This window comes from Branchiostoma belcheri, unplaced genomic scaffold (assembly GCF_001625305.1).
Source record: "Branchiostoma belcheri isolate BF01 breed outbred unplaced genomic scaffold, Haploidv18h27 scaffold352, whole genome shotgun sequence".
In the NCBI taxonomy this organism is placed as follows: domain Eukaryota; kingdom Metazoa; phylum Chordata; class Leptocardii; order Amphioxiformes; family Branchiostomatidae; genus Branchiostoma; species Branchiostoma belcheri.
Genome location: NW_017803968.1, coordinates 45,155 through 58,404, shown reverse-complemented (window position 1 = coordinate 58,404; position 13,250 = coordinate 45,155). Strand labels below are relative to the sequence as shown.

The 13,250-nt window shown below is 43.4% G+C and overlaps 1 long non-coding RNA gene across 1 annotated transcript; it reads left to right on the top strand.

The window, feature by feature from the left end:
• Positions 1 to 1,529: 1,529 nt before the first annotated feature.
• Positions 1,530 to 2,837, top strand: LOC109475910. Its single transcript, XR_002140580.1, has 2 exons — positions 1,530 to 1,737; positions 2,507 to 2,837. It is a non-coding gene; the product is annotated as an uncharacterized LOC109475910 (long non-coding RNA).
• Positions 2,838 to 13,250: the final 10,413 nt, after the last annotated feature.

Genomic DNA, 13,250 nt, shown 5'->3' with positions numbered 1-13,250 from the left:
GCGCCACAACTTTACTGCATGCTCACTCTTGAACATCTAGCGAATTGCCAGCCATCATCAAGGTTTNAACCCCCTTTGTCAGCGGCGGCAAGCTGCTCCACCCTCTCGGCTTGGGCCCTCTGCGGCTCATTGCATTTATGAGTTTTATATATTTTTTTTTTTACAAATATTCAGAACATATTACAGACATCTGTCTGCTCTTTCTCTCTCTCTCTCTCTCCCTCTCTCTTTCTTTCTTTCTCCCCATGGCCATCTTTGACCATTCTCCCCACCTTTGACCATTTGCCCCAGGCTTCTTCTCATTTCTTTTGCAGACCGTGGGGTGGGGATCCGTTTCTTATGGCGGCGCGACCTTGGGGTCTTGACGTTCCAACTGTCTTGAACCTGTGGTTGTTTATTCCCTCTTGGATAAGCCAGTCTTGGATCATTTGGCCTCCATTCTTGGCCGGCTCCCCCTTCTTGTTATGGACCCCTTTCTCCAGCGCATACGCCCTCCAGCTTACTTCTTTTCCATCCGGCCATGATGTTACTTCTTGTCTTATTGACTCCCAGTCCCAGGTACCCCACTCTGTTGATTTCCCCACCCTGCGCTTCTTGCGACATCTTCCTTCAGCTTCCTTGTCCAACCTGTCTCTTGTCCTCTTCTTTGCACTTTCCGTGGTTTCGTAGCCTATCGCCAGCCTCATCATATTTGGAATCAGACTCTTTTGTGCCCAGATGCATTATGACACCATTGTTTTGCTCCTGTCATTGTTGCTCGATATTAGCTTTTACACTAGAAGCCACTTTTCCATGCTGTTTGATCCTGTGTTTTTGGTCAAAAGTATTCAGGTACAGGCACTAAGGCATTGGCCAGTGAGGTTTTATACAATGTTACAAAAGTTCCATGTTCATACCACTGCCGACCTGCTGTCTTTATGTCGTGTCATTATGATGCAGTTCTTCCATACTTGCGTCGGCATATCATCATGATGCACATGTATGTGGTTTTTAAGAATTGCAAAATTGAAGGTTCATTGTTCTCTTTCTCACAAAAGAATACATGTACATCTACATCTGAATGTTGGACGTCATTCTGCAGCTCCGGTATGAGGTCTTTTTTCAAGCCCAGTATAATACCATCCATGATGATGACTTGAGGTTCTGTACCGCATGTGGGGCATTGGAAAGATGTCGTCCTGAGCGTCAAAAGCGTTATACGCGTATAGGAAAGTGTTGTTACCTCCATGAAAATGGAGGAATTGTTTTTGAAAATGATACCAAAGCCGTAGAATGCCAAAATCAAGTCAAAAAGACGAAAATGTAAAGAAGTGAATTTGAAGAGTAGATTTCTCGACATACCAACTTTCATGACCACGTAGATTTATGGCCAAACTTACATTTGCTCGCCAATGCTGTGTAGAACGGCGTTTTGTAAAACCCTAAAGCAGCCTCACGACTTTTACCCATCCCCACCCAATATCCCCCTCCAGACAGAATGTATCAATTCGCCGCCATAAAGTAGTGCGAGACAGAAAGTACTTGTCTTCAGTGACGGTATGCGAAATATGTAGTTAAATAAGTTTGTAACTAACACATACTGGTAGAAAAACCCCAAGTCGCGGCGATGTAGACTCTTCTTTTGCCCTTTAATGTAGTTTTTCGACCCTCCAGACATCTGAGCGGATGGATATAATTACCATGCTGTGGTCGGCTGGCGTCCAGAGTGAGGCGTCAGTGCAGGGCGGCCATTGTGAGGTAAGGTTCGTCGATCTCTTGTCTGAGAATTTCCCCAGAAAACATGCAATTTTCCCCTAGAAAAGCTGTTTCGGTGTGCATTAGGGTTTGTAGGTGTCACTGGTAAGGGCGCATTCTTTTCACGAGGGTCGCTCACGGCGTTCAGCCCATGAAACTCGGCCAAAAAATAGAAAAAAAATCTGGCTTTGCTAACGTAAACACATGTACTGCGAAATCCTCGCTCTAATGCCTGCAAAGTAGCCTTCGTTGCTTTCTGTACTAAAACTACAATGTATACTTTTGGGTTATTTTAGTGCGTGTACACGCCAGTTTGTTGCATTTTGGTTCATTACGTTTACTGATTTATTTATACTGCATTGCGCACAAATAGCTGAGATGCACAGACAGAGAATTGTTCATTGGAATACGCTAGCCGTCACTCCAGTGCTTATTTCGTCGTTAGCATAAATTTGAGAACTGTAAAGGACATAATTCAGTCTGGTATCTGCTGCCTATTCAGTATATTCTTTTAGCATAACGGGCCAGTAGGGATTTTTATACCAACTGCTTCCACTTAAGTTTTTTCAACAGTTTTTTTTGAGATGTCAGATACGAGTTGACTAAATTTTTATCAGAACGTATTGGTTTGTGGACATTTGGGTATAATCATGCACATGTTGAAGTATTATTGATGTAATATTTTATGCCATTGAAGTACTAACGATACTTTCTTTGACATGTTGAATTATTTTTTTCATATACATACTGGTTTGTTGATGTTTTTGTACAGGTCAAGCCAGAGGGGATTGTGACCAGACGGGCGTGTCTGGTGATCTAAGTCTTCATCAGGATAAAGCATCTCAGCATCCATACAAGGAACACTGGGAAAACACAATCTGTCCTTGATGATAACAAAAGGGACAAAATGGCAAACACTGACTGGAAATGGCAGAACATCCAGCTTACTCAGGGTGTGTTAGTCAGCTAGTCTGTAGAAGCTGTCAAGCCTCTTGGAAACCCAGACCTCGGGGACTGAGCCTGTGGCTCGGTGGGGGCTTGCTCAGCTTAGTTAGATGGGTTTGCTGGATGTTAATGCTTAAATCAATTTTCAGGTTTACTCTTTGTAAATTTGAAGGGCACTATGATTGACGTTATCCAAATGGTTCATTGATGCGTCTTTCCAAAATATTTGTCCTCACAATGTTTGACTGTCACCAGGCTGTGTCGGATTTAGTGCGCTGTCACGAAGTGTTGTTTCTAATTTCCATGTTGAGAAGAGTCAGTGAATATCATGGTATATATAATGGTAGGCACAGAAAAGACGCTGGATCTAGTGTAGGCATGGAGGACCGTGACCTTGCGCAATGATAGCGTTCTGCAATATTTATTAAACGAAAGTAGTGTTCGGAAATCGAAGAGCACGACATCGATGTAAGGCCATTTCTTAAGTACTGAACATGGCCACAGATCCTGCCATCTTGACGATTCCAGCATGGGTTCATCGGCTCAGACAAGTAGAGGTAGATCTTCTATCGTGTTTTTCGCACAGTTACGTCATCGAAAAATACAGCAGCACATTCTGAAATCCCGTTAGCACTTCAGAATGCAGATGTTTTTGATAATGTGATCAAGATCTCGCAGGTTTGCGGTGTTTACTAACAGGACCATAAGCTACATCCCCAGCTTGAAGTTCGACTTGTAGCTGAAATAGGAAAATGAAATGTAGTAAAAACAGTTTTCATAGGCGTATTATAAACATTGATATCTTTTCCAGTTTTAAGTTGCAATTTAAATCATAAATCTCTTTGGTACAGTATCATTTAAACCTTTTTTAAGTAATAATCTACGTAAAAGCTTTATAAAAAGAAAACAATACAATACTGTTAACTCACGTTGCTTTTGGCGTTCTTCATTATGTGTGACGCACAGCTATGAAGAATGGTCATGTCAATTTCCCCACTCCTTATCTTCCCTGTCACAATCCTGAAGCAACGGTCTAGGTAACGTTTTAGTGACTCGGATGAAAACACGACAAGGAAACAATAATAATGAGTCCTGCGGCAAAGTCTTTTCTCACTTCGAAGCCAGACTTCAAATCATGACAGAAAATGGAACGACCAAGAATCATGTTTTGGCAGAACATATGTTTAATTCACAAACCGGCAGAATACAATCATATTCATAGATGAACAGAGCAGGGAAACTGAGAGCTTCTGTAATCATAAGTAAACAAATGGTGTCGCAGCGCAAATCTTTGGCGCTGTCATTTTCAGATTTTTTTACATACGTGGGGCGGATAACTTACTACAGAGACAATTTGTGTACAATTTTAGCCACCAGAGCCCGCTAAATGCGGGCCAGCAGACGGATGGTCTTTATATAAGGAGTGCCAAAACACAGCGACGTGCGGCGGGGGCTCTATCTATTGCCATGTGAGGAAAAGAGTCTATTGTTGTTAGAATAAACATTTAATGAAAAGGAATCAAATTGATGAGAGACATTTGTCACTATGGGCTGTTCTAAACTATGAGAACCAAGGGAGGCATCTCGCCATTTTCGGTCTGCACCTGAGTCCATGATACTCCTTAACGTTACGGAATAGGCGATCATGCCGCCAAGTCGTAATCTGGGGGGTTGACCTGCAGAGGGTCTTCAGATGTTTCGAAAAAAAAACACGAATTTCATCATTAAAACGGGGCCTGTTAGGTTGCAAAGACACATGCCAAAGGGGTAGGACTAGGATGACCCTTTTGACAGACGGGAGAGCGGCAACCTTGCCAGCTAGCTCCCACAGCCTCTCGGGGGGGTACCTAGCTGTGATAAGGGCAGTGAGGTTGGTTTGTTTCGTTTTGTTTTATTGTGCAAGTAGTTTTCCCACCATGTTCTGAACCTTTCCTTAATTCTGAGAGTGTCACCCCATATGCTTAGGTCAGTGGAGACTTGTATCTTAATATTCTTATCTAAATGTTAACACTCGCGTCGTCATCACTACCATCCCAGACGTTATTTATCTGCGTTGCAGGTTTCGCAATCATCAAAACTATAAAACAAACTATTACAATAGAAATGAATAAATGTAGTGGGAGGTTAGAGGTACATCCGGGACACGGAAAGCTTGCAGCGCCCCTTCTGGAGATCCATCGCAGTCCCCGCTGTAAACATGGATGTCCGCAGCAGACAGTACCTTATTCACACGAGCACGGATGTCATCCACGACCAACATTACCGCTTCCTTCATGCCTTCAGCTGAGTCGTAAACAGTAAACCGAGTCTGACTATTTCATGTGTCCAGAACGCAAATTCTGGAGAGCTCCAAAAACACGTCAGATGACCTCACCTGACTTCTCACCCGGCATTTATAAATACCTGAACCGCAAGAACTTGTGCCACTTGTCTAGTAGAACTTCTCCCAGGGTCTTCTGTGGTGCAGAGGCAGCAACAGCAAGGCTGTGGTTCTGTTCTCCATGTCTTTCAGAGGGGGCTGAGCGCACTTTCCCAGGCACCATGTGTGTTCATTGCAGACGTGGTGTAGGACACAAGTCCACATTGTCAAGTGACAAAAAGCTTTTCCATGTGGCTACTGCCCTTTAAACATTTTCATTTATCAAATACATGATGCTGATATGTTACTAGGATATAGTGTTATGTACCTGCTGAAGTAATCAATGGCATACAGCACCCTCCTCTTCGGGAACCATCATGGAAGTTGATGGTACAAAAGTCTATCATCGCGGCCAAGACGTCTGAAGAGCCGGCTGACACTGATCGGTAGGACTTGGGTGTTTGAAGCCTGGAGGCAGTATCATATTTCAAGACAGTCTGGTTGCATTCCATCACTGACATAAGGGATGCTGTTGCTTCTTTCTGCGTTGTCCTCCAGGCTAGGTGTACTGATGTTAAGAGACAGGCCATCGTCCTGTTGTAACACAAAGAAGCATTGTTAGATGGACAGGAAAACATAAACTCGCTTGTATTCATTTTGCAGGATGGAGTATGCAGCTCGGAGTAGGGTAAGGACTCGAAATATAATTCTATATTTATGATATCTAGTTTACTAAGACCAGCTGTAGCTGGAGAGAAAGAGTGAGGGGGAGAGAAAGGGAAAGACGTATTCTCTATATACTGTGTCAGGGGATGAAAGGTCCCAAACCATGTTTCGCTGCCGCTTGACCTTGTTTCCGGACTTTCTGCGTTGTTCTCCAGGTACTAGGTGTACTGATGTTCTGAGACAGGTGTTTGTCATCTTCCTGTGTAACATATCAAGGCCTAAATGTGTGCGGTAAGTCAACTTTAAACAAAGCACATATTTGATGTCTGCATGACAGAAATGAAAACTCGCGGTCTATTGCTTAGTGCAAGCAGCCCAACTGTTGGATCAGCTTGATATTTTTTTACTGTAAGGATATCAATTTCCCACTTCATGATATTTATAACTGCTTGGAGCCTCTACGATTTAAAAGAGCAATACCGGCATTACCTTTGTTTTCTGCTCAAAGTGGGGGATGGCCGTTTTGTTTTGGTCCATGCCATCAATAATGATGGACAGGACCGCAGTAGGGTCGTCAAAAGAGGCACGGGCTTTTCCTAAATACACCTGCCGCTCTTTCCTGTTCACAATAGATTAAATCGTGCAGTGTAAATTGTAGTATGTACTCTCTCCGCATCGTCAGGAAGGTACTTTTCTGTATTGGTTGGTACATCTGTGCGGACAGACTGCTCCTATACTTCTCCTAGACGGTGTCCTTTGTCATGGAGGATGGGAGGTTGGGTTTATCGTTTCCTTATATGGCATCTTGTCACCGTAGCACTCTGCAAAGTTACCCAGGTAGCTGTGGGCGAGCCAGTACGAGGTGCTGCTGAAAGGTGCCAGTGTTTCTGTGTACCGCTGTCCTCTGTCCTTCCAGGTATTGGTTCCGGTACATGTAAAAACTGTTTGGTTTAAAGAAAAAAAGTTAAAAGCATGACTAGACAGAATAGTATGCTAAAATTAATCTTAAGATGGCTTCCTTCGCCTATATAGCCTGGTCTAATACGGTCACATACATGTACGATGTATCAGTGTGGGGATTCATGCGTGGTAAAAAGGACGGTCGTCTTAAATTTGGGAATAATCAGGCGCAATAGTATAAATACCTAAACTGGTATACATTGGGAACCTGTGTCATGCAACGAAAAATACAGCTGTTATAGACAGTTATAGAGTTCGAACTTGTTCCAACACAAGGAAGAAACTCACCATAAATTTTCGCCAGAAACACACTATATACACAATATGTACAAACACCATTCAATCTACAACAGGAAATAGCAGACATGGGTTTTCAAATATCAGCCATTATCACTGTCATTGTAGAGTCTTACAGCACAATGTAGAAAAGACTTTTTCAAGCGTAGAGTCCTGGCTTTAGGCAAAGTGAACATATATTCTTTTGTAAACCATGGAAGACTACGTAATGTCCCATTTTTCTAAAATTTGTGGGTTTTTGGAAGTTAAGAGAAGACTAGTTTTTTGTTGGTCTGTAAGTTTTGGGAAATTGGGAGAAGTTTTAGAGGTTTGAACCGCCTTTGCACTACAGTATTTACAAATAAAGAAGAGTAATTATTGAGACAACAAACATTCAAAGCAACAAAGTCACATTTTCACAAGGTTGATATTCGTTGATGAAAGAACACACTGCAGAATTGGAGATGGAGAGTTCAGCTGTCCACAGCGTTGTCTCCTCTTCCCGTACCGCTTTGCCATACCAGTTAATGTAAGGCACGTCGTGCTTGTCAACTAAAATGAAGTGCTGAATTAGGCCGAAATAGACAAAGTCATGAAACATAATTCCTACAACTGAGGAAACACGTTTGGTTGCTTTGTGCGTTTCAGTTCCCTCGCACCGATAGTCTTGCATGCGCTTTGCTAAATTTTGAGCGGGGGTTGCTGCGAAGTACTCGACCACACGACTTTGTGTAGGCAGTACATTCTACTGCTACATAGCCCAAAAGGCGGTTCTTGTGTTTCTTGTCCAGCTCTACCTGTTCTGGACGGGGTACACTGCCCTTCAGATGCATCAGCGTGCTGACCTAACTGACCTATCTACTACAATAGCTTCATCCTCTGTATCCTCCTCTCTGCTTTCGTATTTTTCGTCGTCCTTAATCTGCAGTCGCCACTCTCAAATGGGTCCTCCGTCATCGGCAACTTTCCAGCAACATCAAGGTCGAAGAAAGAAGGTTCCAAAGAGTCACTATAAGTCAAGATTCCACTATTCGCATTGCGTAATATATGTCAAGAAAACGTGTAGCATTTAAGTGCAACAAACTCTCTATCCTAGATGTGATTTCCCACAAAATGATATTAGAGCATTCACTGAATAAAAGGGAATTACTGGTGTTTCATGGTTCTTAACAGTGGGGGGGTTTATAGGCGCTACCAACAGATGCAGCAAACGGGTCTAGACCTTTTCGGTCGAGCGGTTAGAGCGTCTGGTTATGAAGCTCTGGTGTCCGGGAGGTCATGGGTTCAAACCCCGGCCCGGGACCAGTGGGTTTTTACTGTCTCCTCCTGTTTCTTACAGTAGCTTATTGCAGTCATTGGCGTATTGTTAAAAATGTAATCAGTAACACACCTGGATCTCCTAAGTCCTGCCGTTCTCACAGGTGGGTTTTCATATAAACCATGGATTGCTGCTGTTGGCTGACCTGATAGTTGACTGATTTGATCCTGCAGTGTGTATGTAGGTATGTGATGCTATGTGGCTCTGCAGATAGATGTGTAGGATTGATACAGAGAGAGGTGTGACAGAGATGTGATATGTCTATGTCTGTAGACATGTGATATACAAGACACTTTTAATCTTTTACTTTTAGGTATGCTTAAGAGGATGAAGTGTTAAAAAATTGGTACATATACATATAACCCTACCTTTACATTGGTGGCAGCATTTACCACGGGTGGGTGGTTGTGTTGGTTGTTTCCCCTCATGAACTGTCCAGTTCTCTCTATCACCGAAGCGGGGCATCTTCTGCCTTTTGGTCGGACGACGCAGTCCCAGTGTGTCACATGCGCCTTCCTGCAGAAAGAAAGTAACCATCCATCAACATAAATGTCAGGTTTTCAAGGTAACAGACACATAGTACAGGCTATTCTCTTACCAAACTTTCATGCAGTACAATAATTTGACTTACTGTTTTTTCTTTGAGTAGGAATACCCAAGGCTGTCCACCAGCTTTGGAGCTCGCCTTTTCGTCCCTAATGCGATGAGCTCGAAGGTGATGTCATGCCGGCCGTTGTCGATGGGGAGGTTCTCCTCGACGCTCACATCGCTGAGCGAGTCTTACTGCTCGAATGACACGTTAGCCTGGGGCGACGTATCCACTGGGGCGTCGTCGGCCACAGGTGCGGTGTTCTGGAGCGTCGTCGGCCACAGGTGCGGTGTTCTGTGGCGACGTATCCATTGGGGCGTCGTCGGCCACAGGTGCGGTGTTCTGGGCGTCGTCGGCCACAGGTGCGGTGTTCCATAAATCGCGACATTCTCAGTTATGTGAAGGAGGCTATATGACTTCTTCTTTCATTTGGGCAACCGCCTTCAACCAATTGAAAATTCTGTTGCCTTTGGGTGGTGCATTGCTGGGAAGGAATCTTCTTTCATGTTTTTTTTTATTCTAGAAGACTGCTCATGATATTCATTTCATCTCACTAAACTAGAAGATGACCATTATTCGAACATTTGTCTCGCCATGAACTTCACATCTATGGAGAAAAAAATTGGAACGGGGGTCGGCTTGTACAGGTGGTCGCTTCGGCAAGTTTGACAATTGAAGTTTGCACCTTTATCCCTACCTTGATATCATTGTGGAGAATGTGGCACAAGTGTAGGTACCGAACAGCCTCTGCCACTTGTATCAACCCTGTCCTCAGCTCAGCAGCTGTCATGGCTAGGGCAGGCGGGTCAGCTGTCACTTCGAAGAAGTTAACACTTTTCGTGCTGCCTTCCTCACGGGGCAAACGGGACAAAGCACCCAAATGACAAAGAACTGTGAATTAACAAGAGGTTGTCTGGCCATGTGCATGTCGTAAATCTCCTGCATTAAGATAGTGTGGGAGATGTATTGTTGTTGAAACGGGCATGTGGTCACCTACTTTCTTTGCCGTGGTTCAAAGCCAGAATACATCTACTTGTGTAATACTGAAAATGAAAGTGTTTTCGTATATGTCAGGGAAAAAAGAAGTGGAAAGAGCTACACGAAATAAAGACGTTCATTTTTGCAGTGATGTGCACTGTAAATCAGAATCAAACACAAACACGCAGGCAAAATGCCTAGGCTTAAGCAGCAAAATGCCTGGTCAGGGCATCTCTGGCTGCGTTTGGAACAACCTGCTGCGCTGGAGCCGGTCCCTGTCGCTCCGGGATCTCTTCAAGGTGTTCCCCCTCCCCATGAACTTCGCACACATTGTGTAGGACGCAGCAGGCTCCCACGATGGTGGGCACGTTGTCCAGGTCCACGTCCAGACGTTTCCCCAGGCATCTCCACCTCCCTTTGAGTCGACCAAATGCGCATTCGACCGCCATCCTTGCCCTGCTGAGTCGGTAGTTAAAGTAGAACTTATCGCGGTCGAGCCGTCCATTGTCTGAATACGGTTTCATTAACCACGACAATTGAGGATAGGCTGCGTCGCCCAGGAGAACTGCCGGAACGCTGACACCCTCGATATCTCGTGCAAACTCCTACAAACGACATGGTTAAGTTAGCTATTATGATTATAATACGTCATGATTGCTGTGGTTAAATACATTCACAAGAAATGGTGTGCTTCAGCTACGCAGTTTCTGCGGTGACAGAGGTGCGAAACGTGCGAAGTTCCGTCCAGGAAGCCGTTATACAAGAAATACGCCACTCGGTGTAGGCCCGCGTCCTTGCATTTGGCCCCAACCTGTACGCTTATCCTCCCATATTGAGTTAACCAGGCTGTTTTCCAGTTTGTTGATACTGTCAGTTAAGACAGATACGTCACAAGAACTACATGGGTCTTTCTCGTTTACACTGTTGTCCACTGTATCATCACACGGATCGAAGTTGTTAGCTGGAGCGCTGTGAGACGCCATGTTGGCGTGGGTCTGAATCAAGGAATTCGGCGTGCCTTCTCCATCCCGGGTTTCATTACTGTTCAAATCATACAGTCTTCGGTATAGTACTGCATGATTCGCAATGATCTGACGACAAAATCTGACCGCATGTTTGGCAAAACGACTCCAAAATACCATTAGATGAGGTGTTTTGGACATCATCAGATCTAGACGGCGCGGGTGAGGTACTATCAGTAACCGAGACACTGCTGATATTAGATTCGAGCTTGTGAAACACGTCTGTATACCAGAGAAGGTGAACAGAACCTTGGACCAAGAGTTTCTGGGTGGATTCATTGACTTTGATGCTCACTGAGCCCAGTGTTGTATAACTATAGATTTATAGAATATCGTGTCTTGTAGGAGAGCATCCCAAAACATGCCTTCGAATACTTCCCCAACACAGCTGGCCAATGAGATCTGGCGACTACAGCACTGTCATTCAATCTCTAACATGTATGACCTGCACTGGTGCATGGTACACAACAGCCTTCCTTGTCTGTAGGTTCATGACATACATTACAACTTTACTCCGGGGGATGAAGACCGAGCTTGTCATGATGATAGCCACCATAGTCAACAAAGCGATCATCGTCATCCCAGAGGAAGTTGACACGTACGAGTCAGGCACTCCCTCCATGTGAACCTCTGTCACAGACCTTGACAAATTACAGACTGACAGTCTCTCTGATGGGCAGTGAGCACTATACGTCATACCACCTACAATCACAAAGGGACCCAAGAAAGCCTGAAATTGAACAAAACTAAAAAAAGTCAGTTATTATAAAAATTGCTTCTTTCAGCTGTCGTCAGCTGCTATTGTTTCAAGAGCCAGGCTGGTAGAGAATGATCCATTTATGATGTCGCAAGAATGTTCACGAGTCAATTCCGCCACTAACAGCTAGCCATACAGTCTTGTTTTTACAGAGGAAGGACCCAGGGTCCTCTGTTTCAGTTACAAAAACGTGTATGTGGCATTATTCAAAGAGAAAAGATACATCAATGTGATGACATAAATAGTTGTTTATTTGCAAATTCATGCCCGAGGGCTAATTGCATACAGGCATTGACAAGAAGTATGTGGTGATATAAGACTATTTGCTAGCATGAACCTCTACGTGTACCATATAAATGAATAACGTACACTGATCTCAATGAGCTTGGGCAAAGATTGTGGACTCAACACATGGTAGATGGACTCGCAGTTGTTGTTGCTCCATCCATTGGAGACTTCAGATGTGTTGAGGAGGTTCTTTTTTATTTGTGTATTTTTCTTAATATGCTTTCTTGGTCGTACTTTCAGGGACATTTTTTAAGCATCTAATAGAACTTTTGTAAGACCCGAGACAGCACGTTCCGCTGAGGTAAAGGCTACTTGGCAGAAGTTATTTAGTTTGGAGATTGTGTCGGTGCCATTTAAAGTCGTCGAAAATGATTCATTTGAATTTTCACCCCAGATAAATGATATTGGTTCTGGTTTAGCTGGGCTTTCCTTTTGTGCAATAAGAGGAGCGTGTTTGGTTGCCAAAGTTGCCAAAGAAAATGAGACATGACAATGGTCAGAGAAATGTGATAATGGACTAACATTAACATATTGAACATCGGGAAGCATTGACCGTTGGGTGATGCAATAGTCTACAACACTTGACCCATTATATTGGTGACAAGTTAAGTCCCCTTTTAAATCTCCAGCAATTCTCCCATTTAAAATGGTCAAATCAGCTGAGGAACATAATTCAAGCAGACTTCTACCATAATTGTTTACTTTCATATCCCTTTTGTTTCTACTTTTAAAATTTTCGAGCACGTCAGTTTAACACCGATTTCCCAGATGTGTTAAAGTAGGTTTCTGTGATAGCCCCTGTTCTAGCATTTAGATCACATAGAATACCTATGTCTCCTAAATTTGAAAATTTACAAATGTCGCTGGATAATGTTTCAAAGGGGTCAATTTGAGAGGTTTTGGGGAATGATTCAGGAGGAATATAAACATTACAGAGATACAGATCATTTGTAAGGCCGAAGAAATGTTTGTCAAATTTGCACCAGATAGTTTCAGGTGAGCAGCTGACAAGTTTAGTAATGCCCTTTTTAAATGAACTTCTGAAAATAATAGCGACCCCACCTGAGTTGCGCTTCGCCCTTTTGTTCCTAACTCTATTACAACTAAAGACACTATAGCCTGCTAAGTTAAAATCTACAAAACTATCTAACCAAGTTTCCTGAACACAAATCACGTCACTTTTATCAACGTGAGAAAGGAATTCATTGAATTTTCTACAACAGTTTCCTTGGATGTTCCAAGTTGAAAATATCAAAGCGGACTTTTGGGTCATCTCTAAGATTTAAATTAAGAAGGTGTATATAGGCTACAAGGAGCTAGCCGTAAGGACATTTGTCATGATAAAGCAAATTCCAAGG